The following is a 13898-nucleotide window of genomic DNA, read 5'->3' as shown; positions in this document are numbered from 1 at the left end:
CAAATCTATAGATTAAGCACATATACATTGATCATTCTCTACATAGCTGAATCAAGATGCCAACCATTTTTTTTATGTGTGTGTGTGTGTGTATATACACACAATCATAAAGAGGTTTGAATATGAATCTCATTCGCACCCGATTCCATTCTAACTTTTTGTTGGATAACTTGATTCTGCACAATAAAACCGAAGAAAAAAGGCAGGACAATGTATACAAGGGAAAAAAAGAACAGAAATAAAAAGCATTTTCCCCCTCCAAGAGAAAAAGGTTATGTATCCCGGGGGCCATCAAAAGACTGAGTCTTTCTCAAGTTCCAGTGAAGGCCCTCATGAATGCTCCTTAAGAAATCATTAGTGGAATCAACCAAACAAGCGGTAGGAACAGGCCATGGTGCCATACTGCACACAAGTGCATCCCCTGGTTCCAACTTCTTCCTGTGCTTCCCGTCAAATGATGCCCATGCTGGGCTTCTCGTATTTGAAGGTATTTGCACCCTCAGGCTCACATGCTCTGGCAATATCAGTGCCCTAAAAGATAGCGAATGTGGACAAATTGGTGTGAACAAAATTCCCGGGACCTGCAAATTTCACCATTGAGTTTCATTGCCGTTTGCCGATATTTCAAATAGGGAAGAATCATAGCTGTTAGTCAGCTGAATGGTGCTGATATAGAAACATTCATGCATTCATACATTCGAAGAGAAAGTAATACTCCTCATGGTCTCAAATGTAATAACTAATAAAGGAATTTACTTGGGCCTTAAATGTAAGTCTTCAATTCATTTTGTGTCCAAAATTCATAATTTTTTCCCCTAAACTCTATTGATCGCACACATTAAGGGTGTTTTATCAAGAGAGTAGTTTCCAATACAAATAATTAAAAAGGATACTCTCTTAGAAAAACCAACACACATTTTTTACGGATAACTAAATTAATTTTTTTAATATTTGCAAATTAGTTATATAGCTCCTTGTGGGGGCGGGGGATTAAAACTATGTTTGTGAATGTATCCTACATTTATAATCTCTTCCCTAATGCATCATGTGCCTTGTTTTTGTGAATGCAGAACATTTGAATTAAAAAAATGCAAGGGAAAAAGCAAATGAAAGTGAGATAATATAATAAGTTGGGCCACTTCGATGGATTTAAGGAGCTTCAGTGAGGAACAAAGGACCAGGCAGTACCTGAGGATGGACCATTGATCCTCCAGCTGCCAGAGAATACGCAGTACTGCCAGATGTCGTAGAAATGATCAATCCTGCACACATGTGACAAAGGAGTTGTCACAGTAACATTCCAAATTCGTAAGGAAAGATGATATTCCACGGTCAATAGTAACCTCATTTAGAACAAGCATCTGTTCTTCAGTTTCATGTTCATTTTTAGCTGCATTTCTTACCACTTGACATAGCAAACGGTTCCTTAATGTAATGCCAACAGGGCCTTTCAAAATTGATTCGAGGTATTCTCTGTATTGTTCACCATCTGAAAGATGTTAAGTTCAGCTTTGAAACAGGCATGGAATCAGATTAAAAACTTAAGTAGTAATAATATTTAAGAAGACAGGGATGGAGGATACAGAAAGGAGTCATAAAGCCAAGAGAGCCTAAAGAAAATGGGACAATGGGAGGAACTGGTCCTTTGAACGTAGACGCTGCCTGCAGGTTCAACACATGATTAGTTACTAATCATGTCTTATGGCAAAATATGATTAAGCACATTGAAATACATGCATTCTAAAGCAAAAACACAATCATAAATATGAATTAAAGAAAATTACGGTTATTTATCAATTAGAATTAATAAAGTAAGGCTTTATCTTATTATCTATATGTTGATGCATGGTGTATATATTTGGCAAGATATTCCACCATATATTAATACTACTGCATAGAATCCTTCACAGTAGATCTAGCTCCAACAAATATCGATGTTAATTTGAGCTGAGCGGCATTTGAAAACATGTTCTTCAGGGATAAGTGTTAGGAAAATAACTGAAAATCTGAAGGATTTCCCTTTGGTAGGTCAGTTATTGAAACAAGAAGAATGGTAACTGATAGCTGGTAAGTTAGGAAGCAGGTTCAGTTATTCAAGCCGTAAGTAGAGGCTGATGGAACCGTTATGGTTGTTTGAACAAAATCCAGCTAAAGACACCACATCTCAAAGAGCCAAAGAGAGGCCGACTATGACCATAATAAGTGTGAGGCAATAACAAGAGACTATGGCACTTGAATTTCAATACCAACTAGTAACAGAGCTAAAGCATAGCAGGGAAGAGCATGTAAGTGAAGGGTGCCTGCATTTGTGCCTCTTTGGAGCATACGGCTTAATCATTAGGCACAGTCATGTGGAGGTATGCATAAGTAGAAGCGTGCCTGCATTTGTGCCAATTTAGAATAGAGGGCTCAATGGTTAGGAACATTCATGTCAAGGGGGATTCTTTTAAACGGGTTGCTGTCAAAAGAAAGGAAAAGGAATAGCACGTTTGTAGAGAAAGTGATGAATCACACTTGAAGAAAAGATTGTCAGTGTCAACTAAAAAATAGAAGTGGAAAAGAAGTTCAACGTTTAATGGAATTGAGAAAAAAATAGTATATAAGTAGGCCAATGAAAAGCAAACCAATAGATCTCATTGGTGATTGAAACTCTCTCTGAGCTTGGCAAAGCCGTGAGGTCATAAGAAGAGATTTTAGCACTCAAAATTTTGTACTAGTTTTTATTTACTACCACCTCCGGTTGTTAATATAAAAACTAAATAACTAATTTGGGAATATTAAGAAAATTAGTTAAGTTGGTTATTTGTTTCAATTGTGTGTTGACGTCCTTAAATTATCCTCTTTAATTATGTGCATTGGAATTACTCCTTGGTAGCAGCTTCTTACAATCAATGGGGATATTTTGGGAAAAAATGAGAGACAAAGTGAATTGAGGTCATATACTTAAGACCAAATCCAATTCCTCAACTAACTTTTATATTAAGAACTAGAGATAGTACAATAGTTGCAAACGAAGGTTTCACTTCTGTATTCTCAGCCTCTGACCATAGTTTGTGCAACTTTGCAAGCATCACGTAGAAACAAAAGGCCTATGAAGTATGTGGGCCAGAAGGTTAATTATTCATCCACTTGGAACAAAGCAGAGGAAACTTTCAGTATAGTTTCATGCCAAAAACTTCATATCATTAACAAGTAAATTTAAATTGAGTGAACATACCCATAACACAGTGCCATCTCCACCAAGTGTTATCACAATGTCAACCTTAGTGTGCAGCCACGAAATTTCCTCGTCTGCAAGAATTAAAGTAATGCTCATTATCCAATATTAACATATAAGATATCAGAAACAGGTTGCAAAATTATGCAAAGCATTTATGACATTGAGTCCCTCTGCAGCATGTCCAAAGAGAACATCAAAATGAAAGCCATGAACGTCAAGTGCATAAAATGATCCTTTTAAAATATATAAAATATGGCATGGTTTACCATCTTTCCAAGTTTCCAAAAAGTCAAAATATGATGACTCTTTCAAAAGTTCTCCTTTGACAGGTGGTTCCACATAGATGTCAAGTTTCTTCTGCTCCCTCAACCATCTGGTAACAATAAACAATGATTACGCAAGTAACATCGATTCAACAAGGTTTGCACACACATAACAGGTAAAATTATGCTGAGAAATTCAAAGTTTTATGACCTGTTATATATTCATACAACTAAGAATGAGATTGGAAGACAAAGCAGCAGCGTAAACATTTTTTATTGCAGCTCAGTTACTAAGCAGGTTAAGAATAAAATTTAAAGTATAAGGAACAGTTTCCCCGAGGGGCTACATTTGATTCAGGTCAGATATCAGTTGGCAAGTGACCTACTCTTAAAATTGGATGGCATTGAAGTTAATTACGGTCAGAAAGTTGGATGGCATTGACGTTAATACTCATATTATCACTTTTAAACGCAGGTAATTCTCTAATTTGCAATGACCAAGTGATATTGTACCAAGCTGAAACATTAAAATTAGAAGATTTTGCACTTCAAAACAAAAAAAAAATCATCAGAAGGGAGGATGCTCTAAGTTCTCTTAACAAGCAGAGGATTCTTGGCCTTCCTAACGGCAATTAAAAAGAGAGAGAGAGACCAGAAGCATTAGCAGAAAAATATCCCATGAGAACTCTAATCCAAATGCCATTTCCAAATTACAATGTACAATTACTTCATTTCCACACAGTTTTCCAACTCAAATTCAGGATTGTATTACAAGTAAAGGCAACGTATGCTTTGAAATAACTGAAAATCCAAAGGAAAAAAAGTTCACGGTATATGTATGCATATGATATTTATGTATGCAAAGATTCGCACCTAATCATTTCCACACAAAGAATTCGAACTGAAACCGAGTTTGGTTTGGTCAACATGAGCACAGTCCTCGGGCATGATTCCCACTTCAATGAGATCTGAAATCAAAGGATTCTCAATCACACAACAGACAACAATCATGAAGGTGAATTACTGATGAGGAACAATTTAAGGTAATTTGTAGCAAGTAAAAATTTCTTTAACAAGTGATGAAGCTAAATTCTCCAGAACAACAGAAAGGCTACCTGCTTACTATTGCGCTCAGCAGTTATGATATTTCCTCTTTCAAAAGAAACAACATGTTTGTGTTGATCACTTTGCTCACCTTTGCAGCACCATGAAAGTTTAAATGAAGCCTATCTCAGGAAGAAAAACATTTATAATAACCAAACAGCAGACCATCCAGCTCACACCAAAGAGATTAGGCAACATACCTTTCTAACAGTTGGGGAATGAGGATCAGGCATCCCATCTCAAAGTACTTCATGGGAACAAATCCCATATCTTGTGCAACATCTTTTAGACTGCTCATCACACAATGCTGGTTGGCTGGCTGGGTTATCCATCCTTACATCATCAAGGTCACTTTGATTCTCTGGGCTTAACTGCTCTGTAATAGGGACAAGCAGAGCAGAGAAATTATGAACAGTCAATGTTTAAGACGTCCATTAAATAAAGTTTCTCTTGAGATAGAAAGACAACAGATTAACAAACAATGATCAAAACAAGCGACACAACACAACCAAGTACGTTTTAGAAAATTAGAAACTAACAACAATCTCTTGAACTTTGGCAACTATGTCATTAAGAAAATCTCAACAAAGTTACCATCCACTCCTAGATCTAGCGCAATTTAATTTTTCAGGTAAACAATAAGGCACCAATATCATTCAATATTTAGTTTCTCCTTAAGAAGACATCACCGAATGAAATTTTCCCTACCTTATTTAAATGTTCAAAATCACTACAAACATCCCCTGAATTTTGCTAAAATTACATTAACATTTCGTGAAAGAATAAATTATCAAATCTCAAAGAAAATCTATATAACACTCTTTGCTTTTAGGAAAGGTTATTGTATTTTAAAAATTCAGGGATTTCTGTATTGATCAGCATTTACAAAATAATATATAAACACAAAAACTGCATGTTGAGCTTCATTGATTACTAGAACCTTTACGTTCCAACGGTGGATTGCGTGCCCTCTCCAACTCATATTTCTCTCTCCATTCAGCAGCCTCAGCTTGGGCCACAGCTTTTGCTTCTGCAGCCTGCCTCAGGGCCTTTGCAACAGCTACAAGGAATGAATAACCCTATATCAAGGTCATGTCTTGTTGCAGTTGATATTAATAATTTCAAAATATGAGCGTACTTTTCAAGGCTTCAGAAAACTCAATGAGATGGTCATCTGATCCCTGAACAAGAGATTGAAGAAGTTCATGCACCGCCTTCTCAGGAAAGAGAGAAGTGGAACCGGCAATACCATTCTCAGAATGTAAACATGGCATATTGGCATTTTCCTGTCACATGTAGGATTTCAAACAGTCATAAGAGAAACATGCTTAAAAGTCGAAACTAACTAGGTAGCTATAACACATCGTATGTGGTACAGATCCCACAAAAAAAAAACAGAGAAATATCATGCTACGGCCTGAATAATAGCAACTAATTAAACAACTAATCGATTCAATGATTGATTCACAGGGACTATGATAGTATGGGATGCTTAAATCCTACATCAAGTAGTATTAGATTTTTAACAGGATCCTTAAGTAAGATGGTTATCCCATCTTAATAGTCACCTTTTGAGAGAGTTTTCACTTTACGCAAGTGCTTATTAACAATGCCACCAAACCCTGTTGATCATATAATATAAGAATAAAATTTAATCAAAGCTTAATATCTTAGAATGATCTTAGGGGCTTAATTTGCAACATTTACGTGTATAACTGGATTCCAAATCTACTTATCCAGAATATTGTTATTGCAATCAAGAAACAGTTTCGAGGTTCCTGCAGGACATTTCAAAAATTATTTTTCTAAGAAACAGCTCAGTTGCCGACAAAAACATGCTCTCTTCCACTGATTGAACTCACCATCCCAAGATTTAAACCCGTGGAACCTTCAATGGAGCATGCAATCCAACCTCATTACATAAAGCTCATTACTTTTCTTCATATTTCTTTCTCATTCCATCATTTTCTCACATTCGTAGATTACGACAAGCAATGACAGAAATATGAAGAAAAGGAACCATCCAGACTCAATTCTAAGAAGCAGAAAGAGGTTTCAATCAATAAACTCATTGAACTAAAATTATGGATGCCAGGCAAGACAAAGCAACAACTTGCAGGAAAGAATCAAACACAAGAAAATCGAGAAGATAGAAGACGGAATCATAGTTACCAAGGGATTAAGCTTGCTTGGGGGCATAGGTGAGCCTTGCGAAGAAGAAGAAGAAGAAGGGAGAGAGATAGAAAGATTATTATTGAAATTGATCCGGTCGTCTTCACTGGTCATACACACGAACTGAATGAAGAATCTCAAGTTCCAGAAGCCATTCCCACAAATTTGGCTGGAAACTTCATTTTCATCGGCTTAGTTCCCTAGTTTTTTCTTAATATGATAGTTCGTTCATACAAAATTACAAATACAGACGTGACCAAGAATTCATTCGGTGGGCAGCGTGTCGGGTACACGCTCGGTGGCGCGTAACAGATTCAGTTAAACCAGATTCCAGGCGACAAAAAGACTTAGTTTTTTTTAAAAAACTAGCAAGTTACCCCGTGCGATGCACGGTTAGCATGAACAACATAATTAAATATGATTTTAATAAGTCACCAAAACAACAATAAAAAACATAATTGCGTACCCAAATAGAAACTAAATAACTTAATCATTTTTCAAACAGCTACGCTTAGTTCTGTACATTTTAAAAAACTTCTCTAAACACAACATTGGTAGTTGTATTCTTTTTCTTTTTCTCATTGTCATGCACAAGTATCTTGAGGCCTCTAACAGATTTTACTCTAGACAAGGCAACATATAATTGACCATGAGTAAAAACTGGCTTAGGTAAGTATAAGCCCACAAAACGTAAGGATTGGCCTTGGCTTTTGTTTATCGTCATAGCAAACGACAAAGAGATAGGAAACTATCTGCGTTTCATCTGGAAGGGCAACCGACTATCAGAAGGATTCATGTCCATGTGATGTATTAAAACCTTTTGATTAGGTTGTGATCCATTCAAAGTCAATGCCTCAATCACAGACTTACCAAGATGAGTCACCCGTAGACGTGTTCCATTACATAAACCTGAAGCTTGATCAATATTTCTTAACAACATAACAGGTACTCCAACTTTCAAGGTCATCTTGTGCATGGGTATACCAAAATTGTTAATTGTATTCAAAAACTCAGTTGTATACAGATCTTCAATGCTATCATCATCTTGGAATGATTTGCAAACTGAATCACAGCTAAAATAGTCAAAAGACTCACCCGGTAGCAATGAACACATGTATTCTTTAACTTGGTTAACAGCCTCAATGGTTGGTGCTAATATGGCTCTATCATTAAAGTATGAACTATCATCCAATTTTTTCAATAGATCTGGGTATGTGGATGACACAATAGTACTAATTGGATCTTCATACTCTTGTATCAAAAGATCTGAAGGAATCTCAATTTCTGCTACTCCATCGTGTGGCAAACCCAAATTACCATCTCCAACATCTAGAAGCCATTGTGAAAAACTCTGTAAACGGGAGCAATCCTCATAAGATGGATGTGAACAAAGACGCATGTTCCTTGATAATTGAAAGATAGTACAATAATCCCAAAGGTATGATGAGCTAATACATGCATTTACAATATTTGCCCTTGTACCTTTAGGGATAACAGGAAGAATCTGACGAAAATCACCACCCATCAAAACACATTTACCACCAAATGGAGCACTGGAATGCATAAAAGCTTCAACACAGAATCGCTGAACCATAGGAGCTTCATCCCAAATGATCAATTTAGTAGCCTTAATCAAATTACCCAATGGCAAATTATGCTTTATGTTGCAAACAAACTCTTCATTAACTTGGATGGGGATGGCAAACCTTAAGTGGGCAGTTCTTCCAGAAGGTAATAATGTAGTAGCTATTCCACTTGAGGCTACTGTTAGAACAATATCACCTTTAGCACGAATCGTGGATGTTAATGCATTCCACAAAAATGTCTTCCCTGTACCTCCATACCCATATACAAATAAAAATGCACCCTTAGGATCATTCAAGGATGACATCACAATGTTAAAAATGTTTCTATGTTCTTCATTTAGATCACCTTTTAGTCTTTTAGACTCTTCTTGCAAAGCAACACGATCATGATTTAATTCTTGCAAGATCAAATGATTTCTAACATCAATCATAGGATTAGATTGGGGAAAAGGAATAGAAGGGAATTCTAAGAGACTCCTTCCATTTTTTTCCATCAATGATTCAATTTCTTCCAATGCTACTGCTTCTTTGTCATTATCAGAAATTATCACACCTACAAGAATTATAAAAGTACCAATTAATCAATACAAGAGACTAATAAATATATGATATATCACTTAATTTATTCACATTTCAAATGTTATCATTGTTACTAAGTAATTGCTCCATTCATAGATAAATGATAATATATATTATTATGGCAAATCATTTCTATACATAAAATAAAATGAGCATAAAATAACAATAATATGGCATTTTTTAAAATATTAATTAAAAAAATAAAACACAAATATAACTTACTTGATGACATGGGATCACTATGTGGTATGTATAACATATCCTAAGACAAAATATTTGAAGTCTCACTCCATACATAATCAGGACGACTTAATGAGGAACAAAGGAGTATGCTAACAAACGTCTTCCTTAATGATGACCCAGATGCCCACAATGATGCTTCTTTAATGCCACACATGTATTCATTGTCATCATCTAGCAACCCAAGAGCATAACATGCTGATCTGAAACTTGGGTAAACAATGCCATTGACTGTTCTGATTTCTTCAAAAGACGTTGGGCCTTTGACCTTTGTGAGAAGAATTCGAAGATAATAGAGCTCACCAGATGAAGGTGCAGTGTAAGTTATCCTCCCAATTGCAAATCCTTTCTCTCTGCGTTTCCCTACTCTCTTATTTCTTTGATAAACATAATGCTGAGGAAATTCAGAGTACGTCAAGGTTCTAGCAAACGTATCCTTCACATTCTCCTGCATCCATGCAAGAAACATCGATTTACATACTCTAGGCTTATCAACCAACTCAGCAAGATCATCAGTGTTCGAGTATACCACATATTGTTGATTAGGTAAATGAAAACTCAGCCTCTCAATAGCAGGATATCTATGATGAATCTCAAATGCAAAAATTCGCCATGCTGCTTCACATGTTGATATGTATCTAAAGTTGTAATATTGATGAACCTCATCAACTGATCACTCATCATTTCCGTCATCACTATTATCATAAATAGAAGCAACCACACTATCATTACCCTTGCTTATATACTTAAATAAGTATTTAATTGCAGAAGACTAATTACACTTCTCAACATTAATATGAGCTTGAAACTTTGCCAACAATGTGGGATTGTACGACACAACAAAACGATTGTCTAGTGCAATACCTTTTATTTCTACCATTCGACCATCATCTCTTCTTTTGTATGTGGAATAACCATCATCATCAATTGACGTGTGATCAACAAACCTCTTTGGGAAATACTTGCTACACTTATTATCTTTCATGCAAGGCGACTTGGGATTCAAATGATCACAAGGACCATGTACCATGAACCTCTTAAACAAATCATACAAAACAGAATTTGATTGCCTATCTGGTATCTTTGCAGATATAAATTTATCCACACTCTCTGCATCTTTTAGATGATCCTGTTTATCAAGAAATAACAGTATATGTACATGTGGTAACTCTCTTTTCTGAAACTCTATAGTATAAACATTTATAAACCATTAAATAAAGTAAAGTCATGACAAGAAAAATACCTTTTAACAAACTTATAAGATAAAAATCCAAGAAATAGTCTCGTACCTGCACGTACTTTCCCAAAAAATTTTTGCTTCCTGATTATTGACATCAAAGCTTTGAGCTTCATATGGAAGACCCTAGACAGAATATTTGGCCTATTTGATGATAAGAGTGAATAACTTTTGCAATATCTTGTAATTTCAGGCCAAGCTGGATTACATGTAAATGTCACAAATATACTTGGATACCCAAAATATCTGCATAGTGCCATAGCATCCTGATAATTTCCAAGCATGTACCACGCACTACCTATAAAAGAAGAAGGCAATATAACACGCTGCCCAACAGACGATGCATTTCTCTCACCACTAATTAAAGCATCTGTTAGACCTTGATATAGATCAGCCCTCAATTCTTTTTGGTGTGTTCTAACCCATAATAGACGTTGAGATTCAATCATTGTATAACCATCAACTATGAATTGTTGAAACAATTTTCCAGCATGTAATAATGTTGATATCTCATTCTCCCTAGACATTAGTCTATATGCAAAGTATTATCTCATGCTAAGCATCTTTTTCTTTTTTGTCGTATTAAGAGTCTCTTCACAATGTGGAACATCATCTCTATAACCATCTTCCCCCTTAGGAAACAAAATTGGATATTGAAGTGGGAGATACGATGCATGCAACTTATTAATACGTTGAGGTGATCCTGACAGTTCATGAACAATCACATCTTTGTTGAAATTCATATCAATATCACCTACAATGAGAGCTACAACCTCAAATGCACAAGGCAAATTATAGTTGTGACCATCTTGATGTCTATTACTAATTAAACGTAACTTCAACTTTGTGTGTTGCTAACTATTTATCATTGTTGATGCCAAACGGTATTGCTTAACAAAAAGATTAGCTTGATCAAGAACTTTTCTTATTTGATCAAGTATTGTAGGATCAATTGAAGATTCCTTCATATGCTTGCTATGCAACAGAACAAAATAAATTACATCAAACACTAATTATCTCAAAACCAAAAACAAAATTAAATAATAAGTCAATACAAATATAAATTACCTCACTGCCAAAATACGGTTTGATACTTCGTTGTCTGTATCATAAATATATAGTTGTGAATACACAGGCTTGGCTCCTTAGGGCAGTAATAAGCTACCAATCTTATGATAATTTATTCTAGATAATACAAAAGTGTATGGTCCACTGCTACAATTCTTTGAATGATCAATCTTTCCACCATTGAAGTGAATGAGAACATATTGTTATAAGACCTAATATTTGCGTGGAAGTTTTTTGATGCTGTAACATCCTAAGTCTTATCGGGTTTTAATAGCCTCTTTTGGGTTGATTTTGAGGATAGATTAGTGATTTAATCTTGATCTTGGTGTTTGGGTTGGATTTGAGGTTTGTTGGAGGAATAGGTGAACGTACCCCTCTCAGGGTATGTTCGCCGCGGCGCACCGGGAGTTTCAGAGGGGAGTGTCTTCTCGGGAAGGTTTGGCCGCGGTGAAGTCTAGGGGGACGCCGCGGTGAAGTTGTTCAGGTGAGCGAGGCTTCCCTTTCGGGAAGGTTTCGTCGCGGCGAAGTTCTTCTGGGCGAGCGAGAGTTTCCTCTCGGGAAGCTTTCACCGCGGCGAAGATTGGAGTTTGCTGCGGCGAAGTCAGGTTTTCAGGCGAGTAATCCCTCTCGGGATTAGTTCGCCGCGGCGAAAGGTCGCGATTCTATATAATCGCTGGAGGGTTCAGTTGTGCGAAAATAAGAAAATCTGAAGGAGAGAGAGAGGAGCTCTGCTAGGGTTTTGGTTTTGAGGCTTGGGAAGACATTTCTAAGGATCCATTACCTCAAGTAAGTGATTTTAACCTCTAATCTATCTTCTTGATTGGAATTTCTAAGGATTTTTTGTGGAACCCTAGGATTTTCTAAGTTGTGATAAAATGAGGTTTTTGACCGATTGTTTGAGTTTAATTGATTGCATTAGGTATTTTGGATTTAAAGAATCTTGAGTTTTTGGAGCTAAGGTTTATGGAATGGATGATTTGGGATTGAGGATGATAATGTAGAGATTGATTTGAGTTTGTGAATTGGGTTATGTTAAGGAGGGTTAAATTGGATGTTTAATCGGTTTAGATTTGTTGTTGGAACTTTATTTGCTCAAATGAGATGTTAGAGGTTGATTGATTCCTATAGTGGGTCCTTGAGGTTTGAATTCTAATTGATGCTTGGAAGGAGACTTGATGTTTTAATAGACTTTGAGGACTACTTTAGAGTGTGTTTTGATAGTTATACCCTTTGAGTTGGGTAGAGTTTTGATGGGAGATAGGAATTTTGTGTCCCCAAGTGTTGTTTTGGCCACATTATTAGTTTGAAAGCTAATATTGATGGGTGTGTTTGTGTGCTTGTGTAGACCGGTTGTGAGTCGTGGTGGTGCACGGGGTCACATTGTCGGTTGTTATTCCTGCTCAGGCGAGAGGTAACCACTTTCCAATCCTTAGTACTTGCTTCTGTGGTATTGTGAGTAGATTTGTGTTTTATGCTCCAAGTCGTAATTGTGTTCAAACTATATGTTGTATATAAAAAGGGAAAACCGTCTTGTGGGGTTTTTGATTGATGATGAATGAGTTTTGGAATTGTGAAAGATATGCCACTGAATGAGGTTAATTGTGAAATGATTATTACTTTTTGATTGATTTTTGAGCATGATGCATTAATTGGAAATTGGTGAGAGTGTTGTCTGTTTACTACCACGTGGTAAGGCTCCATAATTAATGCATGATGGTTGGTTCAGTACGTCCCCCATAGTGAGGGATATAGGCCTTTTTGGCTCTTACGTCTCCCAGCCCCCTTAGGAAACAAAATTGGATATTGAGAAGTGGGAGATACGATGCATGCAACTTTAATAATACGTTGAGGTGATCCTGACAGTTCATCAGGAACAATCACATTTTTGTTGAAATTCATATCAATATCACCTACAATGAAGAGCTACAACCTCAAATGCACAAGGCAAATTATAGTTGCGACCATCTTGATTGTCTATTACTAATTAAAACGTAACTTCAACTTTGTGTGTTGCTAACTATTTATCATTGTTGATGCCAAACGGTATTGCTTAACAAAAGGATTAGCTTGATCAAGACTTTTCTTATTTGATCAAGTATTGTAGGATCAATTGAAGATTCCTTCATATGCTTGCTATGCAACAGAACAAAATAAATTACATCAAACACTAATTATCTCAAAACCAAAAACAAAATTAAATAATAAGTCATACAAATATAAATTACCTCACTGCCACAAAATACGGTTTGATATTCGTTGTCTGTATCATAAATATATAGTTGTGAATACACAGGCTTGGCTCCTTAGGGCAGTAATAAAGCTAATCAATCTTGATAATTATTCTAGATAATACAAAGTGTATGGTCCACTGCTATAATTCTTTGAATGATCAATCTTTCCACCATTGAAGTGAATGAGAACATATTGTT

The 13898-nt window shown here is 36.1% G+C and overlaps 1 pseudogene; it reads right to left on the bottom strand.

Moving 5' to 3' along the window:
* Window positions 1–79: 79 nt before the first annotated feature.
* On the bottom strand, window positions 80–6911 carry LOC114717793 (NAD(H) kinase 1-like; annotated as a pseudogene).
* Window positions 6912–13898: the final 6987 nt, after the last annotated feature.

Source organism: Neltuma alba, unplaced genomic scaffold (genome assembly GCF_004799145.2).
Source record: "Neltuma alba isolate B1F8T4 unplaced genomic scaffold, ASM479914v2 tig00011775_pilon, whole genome shotgun sequence".
Taxonomy (NCBI): domain Eukaryota; kingdom Viridiplantae; phylum Streptophyta; class Magnoliopsida; order Fabales; family Fabaceae; genus Neltuma; species Neltuma alba.
The sequence above is the reverse complement of the archived record's forward strand: the minus strand, read 5'-3'. Positions and strand labels throughout refer to the sequence as shown.